Here is a 23896-nt window from a genome sequence, read left to right on the forward strand (position 1 = left end):
TTAAAGCCCACACTTTAATTTCTAATACTGACAGAAATGAAAAACTGCAATAGTACTTGTACAGTACAAATTCTGCAGCTTGTCCTCAGACTGTCAGTGTCTTGAATTCTTACTTTATCAGGGTTCCTGTTAAACAGACTGTAGGAAGACAATTTGGGCTGGAGGTGTGTGTGTGTGGGGGGGTGCATTGCAAAAGCGCAGAAATGTGGCAGCACACTGGGAATAACTATTGGCCGAGGAGTTAATAGGCATGGAATGATGACAGATATCATGGAGTGGACGCCTCACAATGACTGGGAAGGAATTAATAAGCAGGAATGGGTTAATAGTGCATTAAGAGCCAGCAGGAGAACGGCAGGAGACTGGAGCAAGAATCTTCTGAAGTCAGCTGTGAGTAATCAGCCCATGGCGAGCCTTCAACGATTACCATAACAGAGCAATTGGACGTGAAAAATGGATAATAGTATGGACATAGAAATGTGGGGCTGTGTGTGTATGTGTGAGGTGGCTGTGGGGGAGGAATAAAATGCACAAATCCCACTGGCTTTCCAATTGTGACAAACAGAAGATGATGGGGTTTTTTCCAAACAAAAACACTCATGTAACCAAAGTGTCTGCTAATTTGATTTTAGTACATTTATCTGAGCCTTTTCTGCTTCCAGAGGCAAACTCAGAATTACAGGTAGCATACAGTTGCACATCAATGAATTATAATATAAAAGCTAAAAAAAAAAATCAGTGATTTAATTCAGAAGTAAAAATCATATATAGAGTAACTACATACAGAGTACAGAGTTGTGTTTATTTCTGTTAATTTTGAATGGATTATGGATTACAGGTAATTAAGCTTCTCAGAATAATAAAAAACAACAATTTCAACAGTTTATTTTTGCACTTGGAAACACAATGTTAAGTTGATGTAGTTCCCATATTTAAGTTCTGACTGAAGAGGTAAATTGATCACAGCGACGACTAGCCATCAGCCCTCGTTCTATGGTCCGCGGCCACACAGTTAAGCTGTTTGTATTTGCCTTGTAAATAATTTATTAAAAACTTTCTTCTGAGTAGGCAGCCTGAGTACAACCAGAAGAACTTGTACCACAGTTTAAGAACCATGGCCTCAAAGGAACTGTGTTGTGTCTGAGGATAATCTTTGTGGCCTTTATAGAAACTTTGTTTACTCTAAGCCCTATAATTTTGCTTAACTCAAACTATTAATTATATGCAGTATGAGGGATTTCATTTGTCCCTGCTACCATTTACCTTTAACTTTAACAATCCACGAGTTTTGACAAACTCTCTCATTTACTTCTAGTTTGCTCTATCTGGCACACATCCAGCTCTGGATGTGTGCCAGAAAATAACAGAAAATAACATACCCTTAGCATCGCACCTTTGTATACTTCTCCAACTTAATCTGCAGGTCAGAGAAGTATTGAATGCTTAATTTTGTGCATAGAATCCTTTACTGAGGCTACTGTCCCTCCAATATGTCCACATGCAATCTCCTCCAATCAATTGGACATTTATCTCCAGGAAAGGAAAATATTCAGCTGCAAAAATGCTCAATGATTATGTGATAGCTTAATTACACTCTTAATTTCATAGGAGACAGATCACTCTCACCAAAACTATCAAGATAAATGACCCACTATATTACCTGATTGTGGATGTGTCTTTTTCCTGTGCCTTGGATCAGTACATTATCTATCTATTCTCAGCAAAAACTATGAGCGTCTTACTTTAACAAGCTAATTCAATGCATGACTGAAATAGGCACGACAAGGGCATATCTGACTTCTTATGGTTGTACTTGTTAATGCTAATATTTAATCTGAAAGTATTTTTTGACTGCCACTAATAGTAAAAACGCACTTCTACTACGACTCAAACTGGGACTTTAATCAAGCTGTCATTTGTTTAAGCTGATGTTAAATATCCCCAACGTTCCTGTAAAACCACCTAACTCTTTTGTCTCTTTTGTCATGGCCATGTACAGTTATCCTATTAATGTTGCAATTAACTGTCTTTGTTGTTCCTCTGTTCTCTCCTAAAGCAGGTATCCCTGGGCAGATTATCTTGTTGGGTTCTCCTGGAGGTCATTTGTCTGAACTATTTTTGTTCTGAGTCAGGGTTGTACAACGTAATCCAGCACCGACATGCAAGAGGATGGGACTTCCTGACAACACATTCCTATGCAAACACAGATATGAAGCATACAAGCAAGAAAAGCGGTTCTGAAGTCAAGATTGAATTCTTAATTATTCCAACATAAGTTTAAAGCTATGGATGAAAATCTAAGTCTTGCAAGCATGTGCAGAGCAATCAAACTAAACAAAAAAGTAGCAGTCAAGATGCTCTTGCTATTAGGTAAGTTGAGTTGCAGTCCACTGCTAAGCCAACTCTTACAGTATTCATGCTGTTAGCTGTCCGCTTCTTGTTAGCAAACTCCAAAGCAGTACTTTAGGTGACAAAGAAAAGGAAAACCACAGGAAGTGAAACAAAAGGTTTCCAGAACCCTGCTTAAGAAATCACTGCTGACTACCTATTAACTACATTTGCCTCGCATAAAAGCCTCTTACTTGCAATTATTTTTTCCTGTGTCCACCTTTTTTCCCCCCCAAGCCTGATGAGTCACTTGCTGCACTCCTCTCGATCTGCCCGATGCGGCCCACGCCATCACATTTAGACCCTGACTCTGAACACCGAGCAGGTGGCAGAGAACATTAGGAGGCAACGGATTGCAGACCAACAAAAGCTGCAATTTGCTTTTTATAAATTACATAAGAGTAAGGACAATGAAGAAAGAGAATGTGAGACAGTAGAGATAGAGTCTGAGTGTGTTTTTTATAATTATGCAGCAAATAAGAAACTTTTTCAACTGTTTGACAGGTTTTGACAACGTTTGCCTTGCCAAAGTATTCATATCCCTTGAACTTTCCCATATTTTTTCACATTTAAGGCACTTTACAGTCTTTGTGTGAATGACTTCTCCCTGTATGGGTGGCTGCTGTGGTCATACCAAGTGTGTGCCAAAGTCCCTGGGAGTGTGTGGGCCTGTAAATAGCGGTGGCAGCTGTAATGATACTGTATTGCTATGTGTGATCCTAGAGGGTCCAGATAACCAGATGGCCAATATGTTGCTGCCAACACATACAGCATTTTAAACACAAATACATAGACACTCAGGCCAGTGGGACTGCACCTCAGGAGGCCTTCTTTCAGGCCTGGGCCACTGGTAGAGCAGAAGCCCGCTGGCAGTGTCCCTCTTCTGGGTAATAGTCCAGGCGCATACAACCCGGCAGCCAGCAGCTGCTGGGCCTCACACATGGCAGCTGAAGCCTGCTGGAAGGCTAAATGTGTGTGTGTGTGTGCGCGTGTGTGTGTGTTTGCCCTCAGCTTGTATGAGCACTCCCCCCTTCCTCTGGGCACCAAATGCTCTGATCAGAGCTTGTGAGAGTTTGGGAGATTTGTACCAAGTTGCAGAGTTGTCTATCTAAAGCATATTGTGGCCAGCTCGAACAAAAGCTTGCTGTTAAGCCAAGAAAAAGAGAAGTTCAAAGCGTGTATGTGCGCCGTGTTTTGTGAGTTTGTGTCGACAGATGTCGAGTACATGTTGGTCTCCCGTGTGAGGAGCTGGGAGTTTCTGTCTTACCTGAGGCTGCTGTGCAGCTGTCCTTCGCTGATCGCTGTCCCTACAACAAACACTCAGAGTGGCTTTCTGAATGTGTGTGTCGATGTGTGTATATAAGTGGTAATGGTGGTGAAAGAAACCTGTAAGTTCTTATAATTAAGGAATTATAAGAACTTATAATCAGCGTTTGTATAGTTTTTGACATCATATTGTACAATTATTGTGTTGTTTTGTAACATCTGAAACCAGTCAATGGAAATTAATCAAGTAGGCAACATACAATTTGTCTTAGTTTTCTTCGTAGCTCGAACCAACTTTGAGTTTTGGCTTTTTTTTTTTCTTACCATGACTTTGCAGCACTTTCGCCCTGCAGCAAGAAGGTTCTGGGTTCAAATCCCAGCCTTTTTGCTTAACTGGGTCTCTGGATATTCTGGTTTCCTCCCACAGGCTAAAAGCACAACTTTTAGGTTAACTGGTCTCTCTAAATCGTCCTTATATGAGAGTGTGTGCGCGCGGTTGTCTGTCCTGTGTGACCCTGTGTTGCCCTCTGCTGACCTGTCCAGGGTGCACCTCTCTCCCAATGACCACTGGAGACAGCCACCAGCTCCCTCACAGCCATGACAGCAGAAAGACTAAAGGGATTTCTCACCAGGACACAAAGTTTTTGAGTATTTGTTTATGTGAAATTAATTCTACAAAAACTGTATCTTCCCACACCATTTCCTTAAAAACAAAAATCATCGTAGTGTTTGTTCTTCTACTTTAACCGCTGGGTGTTTATTGCCACCCTTTGAAAATGAGCCGTCAGAGTGCAGTCAGTGTGATTTCAAAAATTTGGATGTCTCCTTAGAGAGTTGTCTGAAGACAAATTATTGAGCCACATTGAAGGATCATCCTTTTGTTAAGATCTGGCACAGTTATCAACTAATTTAAAAGAAATTAACAGCTATCAGTGGAGACATTTAAAATATCCAACCTTTTTTCACTGGAATATCTTAACTGGTTCAATGTCACAGAAGAAGAAAAACAATGTCATTCATATCATATCAATCTTTTGTTATTGTAAATCCTGTGGCAGTCTTCTCATAGACTGCCACAGGATCCTCTTTTATTTTTTTTAAGTTTTTGTTTTCATTGATAAATCATTAACATGTACTTCTTTAACAGAACTTAAACTACTTTTCTCATTTATTGTCACCCCGAACAAAGGTTTTGAAATTAATATTTAATAAGACATTTATCATTACTATGACTCTGCATGGATAAGTGAAAATGGATGGATAAAACGAAGGTGGGTGAAAATCCACGCTTATTTTGCCACATAATGGACAGTCATATATCAAATATCAGTAAATTTTAGTGATTTTTGGTCAACACCAAGGCTCTAGAGTCACAAATCATTTGAAATATTTCTGCAATAAATTCACAGTAATTTTTAAACATCATTTGTTAACTATCCAAACTGTATAATCTGATTACTTTGAACTAAATGCAGACCTAATAAAGAAGCAAGCAGCACAACAAATGTTGCAGAAAACAACTTAGCACAGAAGAGACCGATATTTATAAATGGAGAAAAAAAAATCTTCTTGAGGGGGAGGCGTGAAGGAGGACATGAGAACGGAGACAGTCTGTTCTTCTGCACCTGCCACCAACCTGCAGAAAAGCCTCATAAAATACTTTTTTAAAGACCTGAAAAGCTACATGCCTTTGGAATTACAGCCTCACTATCAGTAGCCACAAGCTCCGGCGCGAGACGGCGTGACAGGTGTACGTTTCAGCAACTTAAACAGGGCGGATTAAGCCACTAGTGGCTCCTCTTCATATGCATTCCTTATGGGAGTTAAGGCCATTTGAAATGCAGGGCCAAAGGCAAGATTACCGGCTCACAGGCCCATGGAGAGAGGTGTGCTGCAACTAAAAGCCTGGATTTGAATAATTGTGGCAGGGCTTAGCGCCCAGAATCAGCACAGAACAGAACCAATGGATTATTGCACACACGCACGCACGCACACACACACACACACACACATTCTAACTTTGGAAAGCTTTCACTTGTCTAACTCAATAACTCCTTGTATCATCGTCCACGTGTGTGTGTGTCTAAATCTATTGCTGATACCTAATTGATCTGTGTCACATCTGTCTTCATTATATAATGTAAACACATGTGACTGATGTTTTTCTGCTCCGTTTTCTGTTATCCTTGTGTAAGCATAATGTGTGCCTAAAGAAGTGTGTCTTTATATTTGGACGTATTTGAGCTCATTTGCTTCCACAGTGTGTGTGCGTGCGCGTGTGCGTGTGTGTGTGTGTGTGCGCGTGTATAAATGCCAGCACCTAAACACAGCAGAGTCACTGTTCCGTCTCCGTACATTTTGACACTGGTTGAAAGCTTAGTGGCGCTTGAGGTGCCAGACAGAGCCGACAGATGAACAGAGGGAGGGGAAGCCAAGGAGCTGCAAGACGAAAAAAAAAGAAGGAAGAAGTGGAAAGAATGGATAATGAAGGCAATGATGAGAGATGGTCCCATATGAGTTTCAGTTGGGAGAGGTTTAATGTATTCAAAGAGTAAAAAAAGAAGAAGCGAGCGGGGTGGCAGGTTTGGAAGGGTGCGTTACACATCTGGGATGTGAAAGTGAGGCACAGTAGGAACCAAAATTCAACTCAAACGTACATAAGTATGAAAAATGTGGCCTGAGTTCAAAATATACAGATCAGAGGAACTAGAGTTTTAAGAACAGGGATGCTATTAAACTAAAACATCAGAAAGATGAATCTATAATAAAACCAATAATTCTTAAAATGTTTGGACTTTTAAGAAGATTTACAGAATTTTGTCAAAATCCCCACAAAATCTTTTGCTGTAATTTGTATTTTTACCCAACCGTAATTTAAGCACAACTTTGCATAAAGTATGTATACGGGAATATTATGAGATTTAGGATGTTTCATATTTATGTTCAGTTGTTAATTATTTTTTTTAGATGATATTGATAAAAAAAACAAAAATCCCACGAGAAAAAACAAACAAAAAAAAAAAAAACAGTAAATCTAGGTTTTTCAGCAGAGCACAGTCAAGTCAACAGGTACTGCAGTGACTCCAGAAATAAAAGCTTCTTTTTTTCCCCAGAACTTGCCAGACTTGAACTGTTTGTGGTTATTTAGCATCTTTTTTTTTTTTAAACCATGAATCAAAACCTCTGAAGTGCTGTAACTGGTGTAGAGCGACACCAAGACTTGTAATATCTATGAAAGAGAAAAACATACATACAGGTTTTGTTATACTCCAGAGACCTTTTATTGCTGCACACCCTAGAATGCACAAAATGCAAAAGGTGGATTTGCAGACAAGAGCAAATCTGCAGAACATTAACCTGTTGGGTAGCAGTGGAATGTAAAGTGACAATCCAGGCCTGATTTTGCAGATGGAATTTAGCATATATTTGCAATCAAATTTGAGGATTTCATCAATTAAAGCAAGTCTTCCATATCCAGAAGCAACAGCACCACGTTTTTTCTACACGACTGATGTTCTTTTTCTAAAATGCTGGGTTGGATTTACTGTAAAAGGATCCACACTTTCCAAAAAGTTTCAAGTTTTTTTCCCCATCAATCAAGACAATTTTCAAAAAGGTTTATGGGATTAATAAGACGTATTTTGGGGAAATGTCAGACAAGCGTGCCTGTGTTTGTTCAGCCATGGTTTTGACCTTAGGCTTCTCATGTATGTTCTTTTTGCAGAGTCTCTTCCTCGGTTCCTTGGTTAATCATGAACACTAATAGCTTCACTGAGCAGGTGAGGCTTACAGTGTTTTAGATTATGTTCTAGGTTATTTTGTGAGCTCCTAAATGAGTAATTAACATACTTTTGGCATAATGCCACTCCTGTGAAGATGAAATGAAATGGTGAAATCTTGCCCAGATGGACCTGAGTCCATGGACGTCCCCAAAACACTAACATATGCAAAACGGCAGAGCGTGTCCTCACGTTTTAAATGGTGTGAGCGACACTTTGAATGGATGCAGCATCAACACCTGCTGCCGTAATGCCACCGAGGACAGTTGGTGAGATAAGAGGCCAAACACCAAATATAACACTTTGGAGCTGTTCTGACACAACCTTAGATACGAAAACACACACAAAAAGATGTGTTAATGTACAAACAAAAGACTTCATAGTGGTTCATCCAAAACAGACGAAAAAAAAAGTTAAAGAATTGGCAAAAAACATACATATTAACTTTAAAAAACTGTGTTTTATTCCATGCAGAGTTGTTTGGGAACTGGAGGCTAAGTGAGAAGCGGGTTAACCCTGAACAGAGCAGCAGTCTGTCACAGGGCAACACAAAGGCACATCAGACTAACGTCATCGTACACACAAACTCAGACCAAAAGCCTTTTTAAAAAGTCCAGGGAAAAAAGGTAAACGCTGTGCAGAAAGGCTCCCAGGAGGTCCAGATTTGAGCCTGGACCTTCTGGCAGGTAAGCAATAGAGCTAACTTTGGTACTGTGAAGTCCCTCATTGCAACTACACATTAAGTTTTCTCTATTTTGTTAGGATGTTGCTATTTTAAATGTAACCAAGACAATACACTCCAGAATCTAAAAACTTAAGCTGAAACTACTCCCATGATGGTAGCTTGACCTAAAACTGTCCATCTGACTGACTAGGAAAAGTAACAGCCTGAAATGTTTACAGTTTGTTATGTCCATATTCCCTTTCAGTAAACTCTGTGTAAACTACTCTAGATTGTCACTTCTCCTAAATCTGTTTTGTTTTTTGTTTGTCTTGCCAAGACATTTGAATGGCACAGACAAATTAACTTCCAACCCCCCACATGGTTCAGCTCTGCTTGTTTGCCCTGTTGCCAAAGGTTCTCTGGGTACCTGGCCATTAGTTTGTCTAGACACAAACTGCATTAACTTCTAAGAATTGTGTCCTGTGTTCCGGTAAATGAACATATGGTATGTTACGTAGAATCACAGGCTGTAAATTATTTACCATCCCAGTGCTATGAAAAGATGAACTCCCTGGCTTACATGCAACAGGACTATATTAGCATTACAAATGACCTCTGCAATGGGGTATGTGGTCCTTTCCAGGTTTCCATTAGTCACTGAGGACAATGTATTACAGGCAGGTAAATTTGTGATAACTAGAATATTACCAGATAGCAATAAGTGAAAGGAAAGTGACATGATTTGAGATTAAAATGAAATGAGGAAGATGGGTAAAATTATTCATTTGAGTCCCTAGTAAATGAGCTCAAGGGGATCTTTGATGGGAAAGGCTATTTCAATTCTACAATGGAAAGATGGAGGCTTGCGCCTATTGTGTGAAGTATGAGGTGTGCTATCCGCCCCCTCCAAAAAAAGGACATCTTTTATTAAGGTGTGACTGTGCTGTCCCTCTTCTTATTTTGGCTGGGATGATGATGCGGCCTTCTCTCTCATCTTTCTGCTGGACCCAGCCTCTTTCACAGGTCCCCAGACGGAGTCATGTAAATCTATCAAGTCATCTGAGAGAAGCACAGGCTTTGGGTGTGATAATGACTTACAGAAGACTACCAACGGGGAGAGGATGTGCCTGAAAAATACACACGCACATGCATACACATGAACACAGACGAGTGTACTTTTCCACACCTCTCTACTTCAAGCTAGCTGAGCAATCTCCACACTCATCTTGTTCCTAACCGGCCACATACTGCGCCAGCTGCAGATTGAGGTGGCAGCGCCCGTCATAATGTGGTAGAGGGGGGCCGATGGAGGGCATTGAGTGTCCTGCTGGAAGCCCAGGTATCCAGCCTGAGTTCCAGGTCTCAGTGGGTAGCGGTGGGGAATGGGCCGGCCAGGGTGGTAATAGAGTAAATAACTCAAATGAGGCAGAGTGTGAATTATTTCTCTGATGGACTCGAGGAGTCCCTGCTGAGAATCTGACCAGGAGGTCCAGCTGAGATGAGTCTCAGAAACGTAGGGAAATGGGTCCAGAATGTGGTAGGGGGTGGTATGTCAGCAGGGATGGGCTGTGTGAGTGTTTAATACAGGTGATGATGGAAAGTGGGGATGGGAGGGGGGTTGTGTAAGGTAACTTTGCCACAACAGGTTTGGGCGAACCTCAATAGCTCAAGGGATGGACAACAAAGAAGAGAAGAATTTAAGAAGGTTTTCTGTCTCAGATTTTACTTTCTTGTCATTTGTGGTTTATTCTGCATGCTCTCAACTATTCACAAATATGCAAATTCCTCTAAGTTATTTTTTCCCTCTTTTTGTGATAACTTCGACTCTAAAGTCCAAGACTAAATTCAGATAACCAGAAACCGAACAGAACTTCGGCCCTGTGGAGCCCAGATTTTAAGCACAAAAGATACTTCAGTGCTAAGGGATGATTGAAAACCTACTTCAAATATGATCCTGCAACCTTGGGCTTCAAAGGCAACAAGCATGATGCTGAACTAATCCAACCAGGAAAATATATGAATACATCTTCCTTCATTAGGTGACCTAGAACGAGGTTACATGGTCATTTCTATTCTGCGCCGACCCTCAAGTTCAGACACCTCAGAGCCACTGACGGGCAAACAAAGACTTCAATGACAGTCCCTGCGTGGAGAAAGACTACTTATCATTTCAAAGGGACAGCCCCCTTTCACCCTACCAACTGTATACCAATGGACAGGGTGTAGTCGCAGAACAAAAAAGTCCGGTTGGAAACTTGGGTGTTGCAGAAAACATGGAGTATCTGTCATCTGTATGCAGTGTTGGTGTCAGCATGAGGGACATAAACTAGAAGGCAGTGGCTTTCCTGCTGGTGCTCTTGTCTTGACCTCAAAGCTTAAATGCATCAGAGGAGGACTACACTGTCATGCAAGGTAAAACCTCCAATTCTGAGGTTCTCACATCACCATCACAAAGTTCAACACATTTTATTCAAATGTTAGGTGATGGGAACCTTTGGTGTGCATTTGTTTTCACCCACCTCATAACCTCATTAGTAAATTGTTCATTTAATTGAAATGTAACATCATTAAAAACAGTTATTCTGTGATTTCTTAGAGAACATCTTGCGGGGAAAAAAACCCCAGCAACATAAAGACCAAGGTACACAGCAGTCAGGTCAGGACATTTTGAAAGGTTTCAAGCAGGTTAGACTATAAAACAAAAGCTTCTCGAGCTTCTCACAAAGTACAAAACATCTTCTGAAAAATGGAAAGAGTAAGTCAAACATACCAAGGCTGACAGCTCAGGCAAGAGGAGCATTTATCAAAGAAGCAGTCAAAATCTATATGCTAATTCTGGAAGAGAATAAATTGCCAGGTCAACTATTAGTCTGTTTTTTATGGCACATTGGAAAAAGAAAGCCGTTTTTGAAAGAAAAGCAAAGGAATTTTAGTGCACAGTTTGCCAAAAGTAAAATAAGAGATACATGTAAGAAGAGGAAGATGCCTCAGTTTGCTCAGACTAAAGCTGAAACTTTTGTAATGTAGGTCTATAATGGAAAAATAACACTTCAGGTCTTTCTGAATACATCATTGTCAAGGTGAACCCTGCTGGTTGCAGCATTAATATACAGGGATGCTTTTCTTCAGCAGGGACAGGTGAACTGTTCTGCACTGATGGGATCCCGTCTCCACTGCTACTCCAGCTGAGCAAGCCGTGCACATGCAGTGTGCTGGACTTGCTACAGTCTGATTAACTTCTGCACCCTACTTACAGATTAAACTATCTATCCCTTTATCACACTATGATAAGTAGATCATCACAACTTTATATTGTGCATTCTGCCTTGGGTTTCTCTGTGATTCATGTATTGCAGGCTTATTAAACATGCCACAGAAGCCAGAACCCGACCATCAAGCCAATAATTGTGGCCCAACTCACCCAAATTTTGGATCAGGTCATGCTCGAGCCATAATCTCCAGCACATAGAAAGAAAAATGTCCAAATGTGAAAATGTTAATATAAATAACTTTTCAAGGAAAAGGTAAAAAAAAAAAAAAGAAAAAAAAAAGAAAAAGGCTCTGAATGTTTTTTGTAGAAATTGCAAACTTGAGTTGTGGTAGCCATATTCCCCTTTCAGGTAAAAGTTTAGTTTTCGGTTTTGTTAGAGGTTGCATACATGAAGGTTCCATGTCAGCAGGAAGATCTGAGAAAAACCTGGGCTTGCACCTTGCATATAATCCACATCTTACAGGGATCTGTGACCTTATAGCTCTTTCTTAACTTGTCATTCTTCATTCTCATCCCCTCCCCCCCAACAGCTGAACCTCTCTGACTCCCCACAGACGTACAACTCTTCCTTCTCCTTCTCCACAAAAAAATGTATATCCTTACTAAAAAAACATGTCTTTGGGCTATAACGCACAGCTGGACAGGATACAGACACCCAGGAGAAAAATGGGGAAAAATCTGAAAGGATTCAGCATTCAGTTTCTTCACTAATACACCACATAATGCTCTAACAGAGATAACTTCCTCAACTAGTTGTTTGATCCCTTTCCTCAAACTGAATGCATGCACCTACACTGGTTGCTTGCTTAAACTGAGCTCAGCGGGTGGCTGCAAAGCCTCTACTAAGAGAGCGTTCTGCTGGGGGAATATATTTCTTTGTTTGGTTGGATTTCAGGTGGATAGGCACTAAGCCGTGCAATGTGCGGCTATATCCAGAAGATATGAGATTCATAAAGTCCCAGCTGATGCAGGTCTGATTTTTGGGTCTTTTTTTTTTTGTATTGGTATGAGAGTAATGGTGTTTATGTGTGTATGCAATACTTAAATCTGAACTAAGCAGAGTAGACTCATATTCAACTGTTGTTACAGCATTTGCTTTTTAAGCAATTAAATGCTTCAAAAGCATTTGATTAAGCTAAATAAAACAATAATGTTTTAAAATAAAGTAAGGGGCTGAAACTGGTCTTTTTTGGAAATAAATGATTGATTTTCAATAAAATACAATGATATATACTGAGGATAAAAACAACGATTATCTTTAGGAGCGTATCTAAAGATTTCAGTGAAATTGTGACATTTAGAAAGAAAACAATTCGCTGAATTTTTGACTGCATATATTTGTCATTGCCTTTCCAACTAGTACATAGAAAAACTATTTTACCAACCTCATACTGACTCATTTATCAAAATTGGTGTAGATTCAGCTTTGAAACTTAATCTGAATTTTTTTGTTGTTGTGTATATTTCCATTTATGTAGATTTTTGTGATCTTATGATATTCAAGATTCTGTGCAAATGCAATTAAGTCAAAAACACGTAGTCTGAATTTATGCAATAACAAGGACAGAAGACTTTTGTCATGTCCTGCCAATTAAGTAGTTTTAACATTTTGGGTGTTTTTTTTATCTTGCGATTGCAATAATGTTTAGGCTGCTAAAATGATACATACCAAATGGAATATTGTTGCCAACATTCACAACTCTTAAAGGGAAGTAATAAAGAAAAATTGCTGATCAAATATAATGTACAAAACATATAGAACCTAAAATCTAGCACCATTAAATCTCCTTTTGCGACTTGCATTAACTAATAATTGAAGTTCACATTGACAAACTTCTATCCTACGCTCACATCTAAAATGACTGAGTGGTGAATCATCACAGTATTTAAGATGTTCAGGGGAGACTACATGCATCACAATAACTCTTTTTATATCAAGTAAAATAATCAGAGAGATGCTTCCCTATAATATAGAGGCACAACATAAGCATGAAGTGCAGTTTTCTATCCTTGCGCTCTGCATTAAACTCATTTTTTATTAGAAAAAGGATTGGCCAGTCCAACTGAGTATCTTCATCCTTACAGTTGTGGAAAACATTATAACATTTTAATTCACAGTCAGTGGGCTATTTGGCCTCATGGTGAATTTGGTCTGAGATAGAGGTAGCAAGCGTACCAAAGATTTTCAGGAACACTGAACATGTAAATCATGGCAGATTGCGCAAAAGCTGTATTGTTTAAAACGTTTTGTGTAATATGCGTTACACAAAATACAAGCACCCTTTTATTTTGAGTGAAGAACAGTGTATATGCAGTTCTTCACTCCTTGATTTTTTTGTTTGTTTTTGAAGTGACTCAAAAGGTTCTGCTGCTGAAGTGATGCTGCGTTGGATTTATCTCGGAAGCCAGAGTTTGGAGGTGGGAATAATGTCACACTCATGTTGAGCCAGTCTAGCTACAACTCTAAAATCTGTATAATTTGCTCACACTTACCAATCAGAGCCAGGAGGAGTGTCTTAAAACTGTCCATCACGTTCACCATTGAAATTGCTACATCTCTAAAATTCCCTAAAATCCACCATATACCTGTGTTTCTGCCATGCAGATGTTGGGGCCAATGCGAAGGAACTCTTGCAGTGGGGTTTCCCAACTATGCCAAAGCAAAAAGTGATGAGGAAATAAAAAACTTTTTTTCTGATTGAAAGGACTAATATGGACAGAGGACATTTGACAAGGACACAAGTAAACAATCTGGTCCGCATTTTTGACAATCCAAGGGTCAGGTGTGGACTATATTTACCTCTGTGCACTCCCAGAAAATGGCTGCTGCTCGCCCTTTAATGTAATTATAGCCGTTCGCCTTGTGTTGTATCTGTGAATGCGTTTGTCATCTGCCCTTCTTTCCATTCAAACCAACACCAAATATCCTCTGCCTAATGGTGATTGAAATATAGGTGCTGCCTGTCTCTGCAACCACTTAATGTCAACATGTCAGAGGTATCAGGGGGGAAGTAAGTCCAAAACGACTGGACTGTCAAATCATAAACGCAACAGGGAACAGATTTCTCAGGGATCTGCAAGCGATGAAAAGAATCAGCATAGGTTTTGACAGGGATTTCATTTGGCATCGCTCATGTCTCAAAATTAATCCCACCACAAAATTATGATTTCCTTTCATCCCCAAAGTCCCATTTCCATGGCTACAGAGTGAGGGAATCTCTGAAAGCAGAGGGTGCTTGGAAGTAGGGTGGAGGGGGGGTGGAGAAGAGCGTTGTTCGTCTTTGATTAGATTTAACTTCTCAACTCAGACAAGACAAAAAAGAAAGCAGGATCTAATCTGAAAAAAGAGAAAATTAAATTTTAACTGAGGTTTTATTGTTTTATGCAGAAGGGGCGAGCCGTGAGAAAGAGTCGCTCTGACAAAGAGATTCATTGGTTTGCTCATAATTAAGCTAAAAGTAAAGACATTTTAATTGCTCCTGTTTTTTCCACTTTCTCTTTCTTCCTCTAAGACAGTACAACCGTTTGCAGAAAGATTAAGCATTAACCATTTTGGAAAAACAGACAGGACGAGTAAAGTACATTCTGACTCACTTATCAGGCCTGGAGTTAACTTGCATGTTTTACTGTTTTGACTTTCCAATTCTGCAGTCATTTTACTTTCTACCACATGTATCCATCCCATTTAACTGTAACCAGTTTGTATTTTCATGAAGATCCCCAGTTGTCAGCTGTTACCAGTATTTCCGTCAAACATCCTTCCAAGTATGCTGGTAGAAATCCAAAATCTTCCCACAAATATGGAGTTCAATTTGTTACCATAATGAAGACTCAAATCAACAATGCTTTGCTGGAGTAGAGAGAAACTGACACAGTTTACAATGACAGCTTAACTCAACCTGACCATTTGTGAGTAGATGGCACACACCTTCTTACGACTGGACTGAGAAGAGAAACATGTTATGGACCAGAGACTGAATCTGTAACATCACCATTGGATGTCATTGAACTTCAAGTCTTTGTTGAAAAAATAAGAAAAAGTACAGACTGTAACTTTAATCTGGGATTTTGTTGTAAAATCAAGATGGTGCTCTTCTTTTTTGCAATCTTCATAAAAATTCTAAAATGTGGCTTCACGATTAAAAGTCAGAGTTACACTCAAGGACAGGATTGTCCTTTTGCTTCAAAGCAGATTTTTTGGGGAGAAGCTGCAGTTTGAGGTCAAAACACTTGATCATTCTAATGAATCAGATTCAGCTGTGCCACATGCTGGAAAAGATGTCATGCCTATTTTAAGATAGTGTATAAATAAAAAGCATACAATAGATCTCAGTGAAACAAAGCTCAGCAACCATATTAAGTTTGTCTTAACATTTGCTCATTTACATCTTGTAACTCAAGTCAATTTACTACAGTGACACAAAGAATAAAACTGATCTTATTGTACAAAGGTATCAGTCAGGAGATGCGTATAAATAAAACTGAGTGTTATGCACATGAAACCAGGTATCTAAATGCACTATGTAAGAAGACACATGAAACGTTTTGTATAATCTGACTGTGTCCGAATTGATGACCTAAAATCGCTCTATTTGTCTAATACCAGAATGACGCTTTAGAGAATTTTTTTAAACTATATGATTCAGAATCAGAGCTATTTGAAGAGAGCTGTGGATAAGCAATATCTCCATAATCTGATAGATTTGAAGCACTTTTGCAAAGCACAGTGGCAAAAAATAAAAGCTATTTCAAAATGTTGGATGCTGTTACGAGTTCTATCGAAGAAAATGAGAAGCATGAACTGAATCAAAAGGTAATTTGAACACTTATGCAACCAATTTTTTTGAGCTTTTATATTTCATATTTTTATTTTACTGTCAAACAAATGTGTTTGGTGTTCAGTTGAAGGCTGAAAAAAATATTAAAACGATTAATATTGTTTTTACATCACAAATGCCCGTCTTATAAGGAGGATTTTTTTATATAACCACGGACTGAAAATTCTAAAATTACTATTGATTATCAGTGTGACTGTTATATAATATTTGACTATAACTGTAAAGTTAGCAAGACAAAAACATTTTACAATTGTACCATTGTTTGTAGATTCTTCATTGTTGTGCAGGAAGCCTGAAAGATTGTAGATTAATTATTCCAGTTTCAGTCTCCTCATATCTCCTGCAATTCCACTTTTAAGTCATTAAATACTGCAAGAATTGCAATTTGTTTTTTTTTTATTTCTTAATTTTTGAGAAAATTAAGAAATAATTATTCTTAATTTTCAGAGGAAAAGACCAGGTAAAGACAATTACTCATGAATGAAGATAAATGGAAAAATGTACCAGTGTACACTCAGAATGGAGATGGTGAAACATATTAATGAGATCACCAACTTTGGTCCTCTAATTCCCTCCATCTATCCTTATCCACTGCATAACTAATTTAGCTGTATTAACCTAAAATCCCCAGCCATGGCGACTACAGTTCAGTTCATCCAATGCTCGCTGCACCATCAAGCGTGTGCATGAGCGTTTCTGCCCATGAGTGGGTGGCACTTCCCTCAGTGTAGCCACTCTTTTTTCTCTGGCATTGAACTTGACCTGGAGCGACCCTTCTATAATGAGTGAATTGAAAACATCTCCCTTTGGAGTGTTGCGTGTGAAGAGAGGAGGCCATAGCTGAGCTCATGACCCCTGCTCTCTCCTCTGTTTATGTGTGTTCTCTGTGAACAAATACAAACTTAGTTTTTATCCTACCTGTAAATTTCTTGGAGGCGTAGGGCCAGTTCCAGCTTTTAATTCGAAGTGAGTTTATTATACCTGGCAAAAGTATTCGATGCACTTGAAAAATTTATTTTTTACTTTGTCACTTTGCACCCACAATTTTTTTTTTCCAAATACCTATTCCACCTCTGATAACATGGTTCACAAATTATTCCTAAGTACAGTTTCTGTACTTCCAAGCCCAGGCAAACCGATTTTATTATGGTGTTTGTGCTGATAAAGAAATATCTTATTATTCCTTTACGATGGCGGAGCGATTTATATCCATCACAACTTGGATAAAAGTTGGTACGATTTTTAAAATGTGAGAAGTTGCTTGTGTAGGCATGTGCATCAAAAATAAATGTAAAAGAAAGATAAATAAATAATTCCAAACTTGACGGAGTGTGACGTTGAGCCGTGTTTGATCTTAATCTTGATCTATCATCCGAAGTCGCCGTCACCATCCATCACACACGTACACATACAAACTTATGTGTAAGGGGGAGGGGCTGGTGACAGTGCTCTGAGGGAGGTCTCATAAATAATAAACAGGACTAGAGAGGTCCAGGTAAGGAAGCATGTGGACACACACACACATACGCACATCTTCCTTATAACCTGGCTCTCCTGCTGCCCTCGCCCTCCTCTTCCTGCAGCCTGCATGTTTATGCATGAAACCCTGTTTCATATGTATCGGCCACATCATTCCCCTTGTTGTCACGGGAACTGATGACACAGGCTGCATTAAGAATGATGTCCCGCCTACAGATTACTGTGCTGTTGGTACACATACACACATTCTGGTACGCACAAAGAAAAGCACACAAACAAGCACCTAGATACAAGTACACACACGGAGAGATTTACCACGCACAGTGACTGATGGTGAAAACATTTCCCAGTGGGACATGATAACACCAGCACGGCAGCCGAGCATCTGAAGTGTAACACAAACAATAAATAAATACTGTGAATACATTTTAAAAAAGAGAAGAACAAAAGATGCCGGCCAGTCAAAACAACCCCCCACACATGTAACCCCACTCTAACCTCGGCTAGTAAACCACAGCACGATACAACATGATGCATTTATGCAGAAAACTGCTGCTTTTTCTGACAATTTACAATGCAGCGAAAACACCGACGTGTGGGCAAAACTGACTAATATATACTGACAGATGCACAAAAAAAGAGACATGGAGAGATACTGAGGCAGGCTCCTGTAAATAAAGCCCAATTTATTTACCAGCTTCTCAAAAGAAAAAAATCCAGTGGTTTCACCATCCCTCTGCCACGGGTATTTGGGACCTGGCAAGCACTGCCACTAATTCTTCCATTTTCTGTTTTATTTATGCGAACCGTATTCTTCGGGCAAAAAGAAAAATAATCCATAAATTCACCAACATTTATTATTTGGTAAAACTGTCCTTTAAATGCGTTGACTCTGTTGAAGTTTTAAACTTTACCCAACTGCTACCGTTTGGCTGTGATGTATGTAATGCAACAGTTTGACGCTATGAATCTTGCTCCAAATTGCGTGCTCTACACCACCATCCTCCACTGCGAAGAGAGAAATGCCAAGCTGAACAAGATGACTATGAATAATAATTCATTAATTGGAAGCGCCGCTAACGTAGACTGAACATATCTAAAAACTACAGAGACTACAATTCCAAAACATTCCAGAAAATTGATGTCATTGTTCACAACATATCCTTCTGTTTGTTGATTAGCATGACAAACTCTCTTCACTGTGGGTAGTGACACTTTCTTGCCAGCTTTAAACAGCATCCTTTCCTTTTGTTCTGGGATTTACAACTTCAGGGAAATAGAGTCCACCTCCCTCCTGAACAGCATGATGGCTGCACATTCCCAACCTGTTAATACTTAAATGTAATTGTTTGAATATATGAGTGTTGCATTTTCAGAAATTCAGAAATTGAATCTAAGCATGAACCAGATTTGTGGAGGTCCATCACTCTCTTTGTGAGATCTTGGCTGATTTCTGTTGATTTTTCCATGATATCACACAGAGAGGATTTGTGTTTAGGGTAAAATACATCCACATGTGTGTCTCCATTTAACCAAATTGTTTAAAGGCATAGCACTCAGTCTTTGGGTAAACCGCTGACTTGAAAGAAATTAACAAACCTTTTCTCTCCAGCATTTTCACAATTATTTTTTTCTGAAATGTAGTTACTACGAACATTTCGGTAATCCTAACTAGAACAAGAAATATTTAGATTTCCATACATCCATCCATTATCTTGGACTCTTTTCCTTGCAGGGTTGCCAGGGGCTGTTGTCCATCACCATGGCGAGAGGCGTGGCACGCCCTGGACAGGTTGCCAGTTCACCGCAGGGCAACACAGAGACTGACACAAGACTGACAACCATGCAAAAAGTTTTTTTTTTTTTTTTTTTTTTTTTTTTTTTTGAGGGTATGTGGGTTTCTGGGTTTTTGCAAATAAAATGTGAACTGGTAGTTCTAACAAACTGAATGTCAGCTGCTGAAACACTGGTATTAATGCCCCATTTTCAGTGAAACCATAATTGTATTACAATCCAGTCGCTCATCTCCAGTGATCAGAGTCTCTGATACCGGCACTTTTTAAAACGAGGTCTCAGAGTAAATCTTTTGAGTGCAGAAAGCATGGCTGCAGGGTTTGTTCTACGCATTCAAGGCTGAAGTCATTTCTGATTCTACACATCATTTCTATGATTTTTTTTTCTCCTTTCACTCAACTTTCCATTTTATACTATTGTTTCTTTATACCACACACAGTCAGCTTCTTTTGTAAATTTATTTTGTAACTTGAGCAACTTCTTGGGAGTGCCAATGTCAACTGTACAGCTTTTCCAATTATCGTGTTAAAATCTTTTATAATGTTAGAATTTTCTGAACAACTGAGTTTGGGTTTATCCTTACGTGTATGCCATAAACGTCAAATATACTGCTCAAAAAACATAAAGGGAGCATTTCACTTTAATTTTGTGTGTAGCTCCAAATCCAGGCCTCCATTGGTTAATAAATTTGATTTCCATTGATGATTTTTGTGTGATTTTGTTGTCAACACATTCAACTTTGTACAGAACAAAGTATTCAATGAGAATATTTCATTCATTCAGATCTAGGATGTGTTATTTGAGTGTTCCCTTTATTTTTTTGAGCAGTGTATAACAGATATAAATGCTTGGTATAAGTTAGTCTATAATAAATCTATATAAATTTTACAAAGCCATGAATATTGATACATTTCTGTGCTTGCAGTGTTGTGGGAGCATGGTAGTGGTGCACTTCCTGTTCTTTTTATTAAAGAACGTGTGTTAAAGTTAATGAAACTGATAACTGGTAGTTAACAGCTCAGTTTTTTGTTTTTTCAATAATGGTGTGTATGTGTGTGTTGTCCATGCAGACTGCTTCCTTATTTTTTTTCTAAACAGAAACAGAAAAAAACGGAGGTGTGTGTATGTGTTGTGTTTCACACTTGCTGTCACTCGTACTCATGATGAAGATTTTTTTTCTTCTTTCATCCTTTGTAGTCGACGTGAAACGACAACTGACCCGTCTTTCTTTAACCTCTTCTTTTCTTATTTCAAAAGATGGTTCTGTCGGAAGAAGAGAATACATAGTATATATATATATTGTAGACAAAAAAAAAACAAAAATCAAAAAACAACATGAATAATTTATACCTTGCAATGCATATCTGCAAGCATTTCCATATCAAATAAATATTATATCTGGTCTTATGACTTTGTTTTATGCTTTGAATACTCAATCACTCTAAAGAATTCCTTATATTAATGTAGGATGGTCTCTGTCTCGTGTCATGATCAAATGACTGAGGGTTTCAAACAGAGGGAAGTTAAAGGCTTCCAGGAGATTGAAAATAAATTGAGGATGGCTTTGAGTAGTTCAAATTTAATCTTGCTTGGTCAAGATGGATGAGTTACCTGCAAAAAGATGACATCATTTCAGAACTAAATACACTGTCACCATTTGACTTTAGACAGTTTATAAAGCAGCTCTAATGACTTCGGTTTCTCAGTGCAAGCAAGTGAATGTGAATTTTTTTTTATCTTTATATTGTCAATATTAATTTTAGAAGAAGTGGAGATTCCCTTGAAATAAGTGTCTGAACAATGGAGCGAGTGGAGCAGTTCTCCATTTTTTTTAAATTGTGGGAACAAACTCATGTTTCTGCTCTCCCACTTCTAACGTATCTGATCATTCCCTGCAGTCCCTCCTTCACCTCGTAGTTGATTCAATCAATCTCACTGAATCAAGCTTGCTTCACCCTCAGTGTGATCTCTTCAGACGGACAGTTTACAGCAAGAAACAAGTACGTTGAATTGAACTGAATTTCAATCAGTTTTTTATGTGATAAAACAATGTCGCATTCCCCTAACTCACCATAAATATGATAAAATAGAGTAGAAAACTTGGCATTGTAGTTGCAGGCTGCAGGTTCCTCAGACCCAATCTGTAACATGCGAGTGTTTCTCCTCAGATGCAATGAATTCTTCAAACTAGCTTAATAATGACTTAACAAAGAAGCAGGATCTCTGGCACAAAAGGAGAATGTGTTGAATGAACAACACTTCTATACTGCACAGGGGTCGCCAGGGCAATCGTAATAGATTACTGTGCCGGTTATGTCCCCATTTTGTAGATTTTCACACAGTGGGAGTAGTGCTCACCAAAAAGGACGAGGGGTAGGATAGAATACGAAAGCATATACATTTTACAAGCAGACGCATAATGGAATATGAATAGAAATATTTATTGCAAAGTGTTACATGCACTTATAACAATGCCTAAAGGAGGCAAGGGAGTTTGGAAAAGGCTGAACGATGTCTCTAATTGTTAGATATAATCTTAGGTTTTACTTATCTTTTCTTTTGTTCAGGTTATCTCGTCTTCTACACCACCAAAAATACATTTGACTCTTGTCTCCTTTCTTCAACCTTTGGTGTAGCCTCAACAAATATTTGTTTGATTCTGATGATTTTTTTTTTCCTAAAAATGAGTAAACTAACACATAAATATCTCTTGCACTGTTCTGCCTTTAAACCTTTTTTTTTTCTTTCCGTTTCCCTTTGTAACCTCTATACCTATTTCCACTTGGCTTTCTATCAAAGAATAAACAATGTGGGCCCAATGCCAGTAAACACATTTGAACCTGGATGCTTGCTTGTCAGTGTCTAGGGCCTTATTACATGTCCATGTGTGTGTTTCTGAGGTCTGTTAAAAAGCAGACTTGTGCCTGTGAGAAAACTTCCCTTTTCACTCAAACCTTTTAGACGATAACATGATAGCTTTCCTCGAGAAAATTATGTCCCTCTTTCTCTAGCAGAAGTGCACTCACAAATATGGCACTTTGTTTACTCTTACTTTTAACTCTGCAATTATTTTGTAAATATACATATAGATTTAGAAGACTTGTGGTTTTGACTGTTATCTATTTCGGCGTGTATGTCTATGTGTGTGCAGAAAGGGCATTGGGGTGCAATGGGGGTGTAAGAGATCAAAGATGCTACAACCCTGCCTTCTGCTGGTCAATGAGTAATTCTCACTTGCACACGCTTTGGAAAAACTCTGAATACTTTTAATATTTATGAGCTGAGACGGTTGAAAAAAAAATTGCTCGGGTTGTCATGTTAACCTGACAAAGAGAAAGCAAAACAAGGAGACTTTAATGGAGATAGTAGTTAACTTACAGGTCTCTCAATACTCCTAGTGTATATTTCAAACTAAAACAACAGTAAATTCTCCAGGGCTTGCGAATGTGGAGTCCAGAAACTTTTATATGCAAGTCACAGCAGAATTCAAGTGGACACATTACACTCAAAACCAACACAGAGCTCCCAATTCACATCAAGTAGGTGGCCAAAGCTCACATTTAAATTTAATGTTTGGCAAAAAGTATCAGACTGCATGTTGTAACAGAAGCAAACTGTGAATACCTAAAGTTATTTTATAAACTTAGTTGTGGCAAAATGTTGAGGTTGTGCACGATTTATGTATCACTTAAACATAAAAACAAAACAGGGCAGAACTTCTATATTCAAATAACCCAACACCACAAAAACAGGCTATGAAATGGTAAACACTAAGTGCGACACTAAAAAAACTTTAAAACCTTGTGACGGTCTCCGATGCTTTGTCATATATGTAAAAGTCTTCTGTTCTAAATACTAGTTTAAGTAATACAAACACATGTGCATCCTCGCCTAAATGACAGAGATGGTATTTTTCATTCCACCAGCATGAACCCAAATGTGACATCTGTACTTTCATATTTTGAATGCATAGTGAATATTGACCAAAATATATACTTCATGCTGTAAAATACATACTTTTTTTCCCTGCTAAATAATTGTTCCATTTATAGGAACATTTTGAAAAGTGATTGACCAGTCCTCTGTTTTATCTTCTCTCTAAGGAAGGAAAAACTGTACTTGAAAGCAAGACATCTGGAGTTGAAACATCACCGGCTTCAGTTTCCCTGTTATCTATTTCTACTCATATCGTTTCAGAGAATAGGTGGATAGGCAAGATGAAGTAAATAAAGACAGTTATGAAGTGATAATCACTATGATAGGAGGGATAAAGAGTGGAGATGAATATAGCATATGAGGAGAAGAGAGCACTGATTAGACCTGGCTCAGGAGATGTCAGTGTTAATTACCTCCTCCTCATACACCTGCACGACATTCAAACCACAGAAATGCTGATAATGTTGTAATATCACACCCA

General features: G+C 38.7%; 1 long non-coding RNA gene across 1 annotated transcript in view; it reads right to left on the bottom strand.

The window, feature by feature from the left end:
- LOC106950065 (uncharacterized) overlaps nucleotides 1-23896 on the bottom strand; it is a 107857-nt gene that overhangs the window by 81302 nt on the left and 2659 nt on the right. The window contains exon 3 of the long non-coding RNA XR_001425519.1: nucleotides 20638-20742. This is a non-coding gene — a long non-coding RNA (uncharacterized LOC106950065). The remainder of the gene's footprint in view (nucleotides 1-20637; nucleotides 20743-23896) is intronic.

This window comes from Poecilia latipinna, unplaced genomic scaffold (genome assembly GCF_001443285.1).
Source record: "Poecilia latipinna isolate Pla-1442-1.1 unplaced genomic scaffold, P_latipinna-1.0 Scaffold23, whole genome shotgun sequence".
NCBI classification, from domain to species: domain Eukaryota; kingdom Metazoa; phylum Chordata; class Actinopteri; order Cyprinodontiformes; family Poeciliidae; genus Poecilia; species Poecilia latipinna.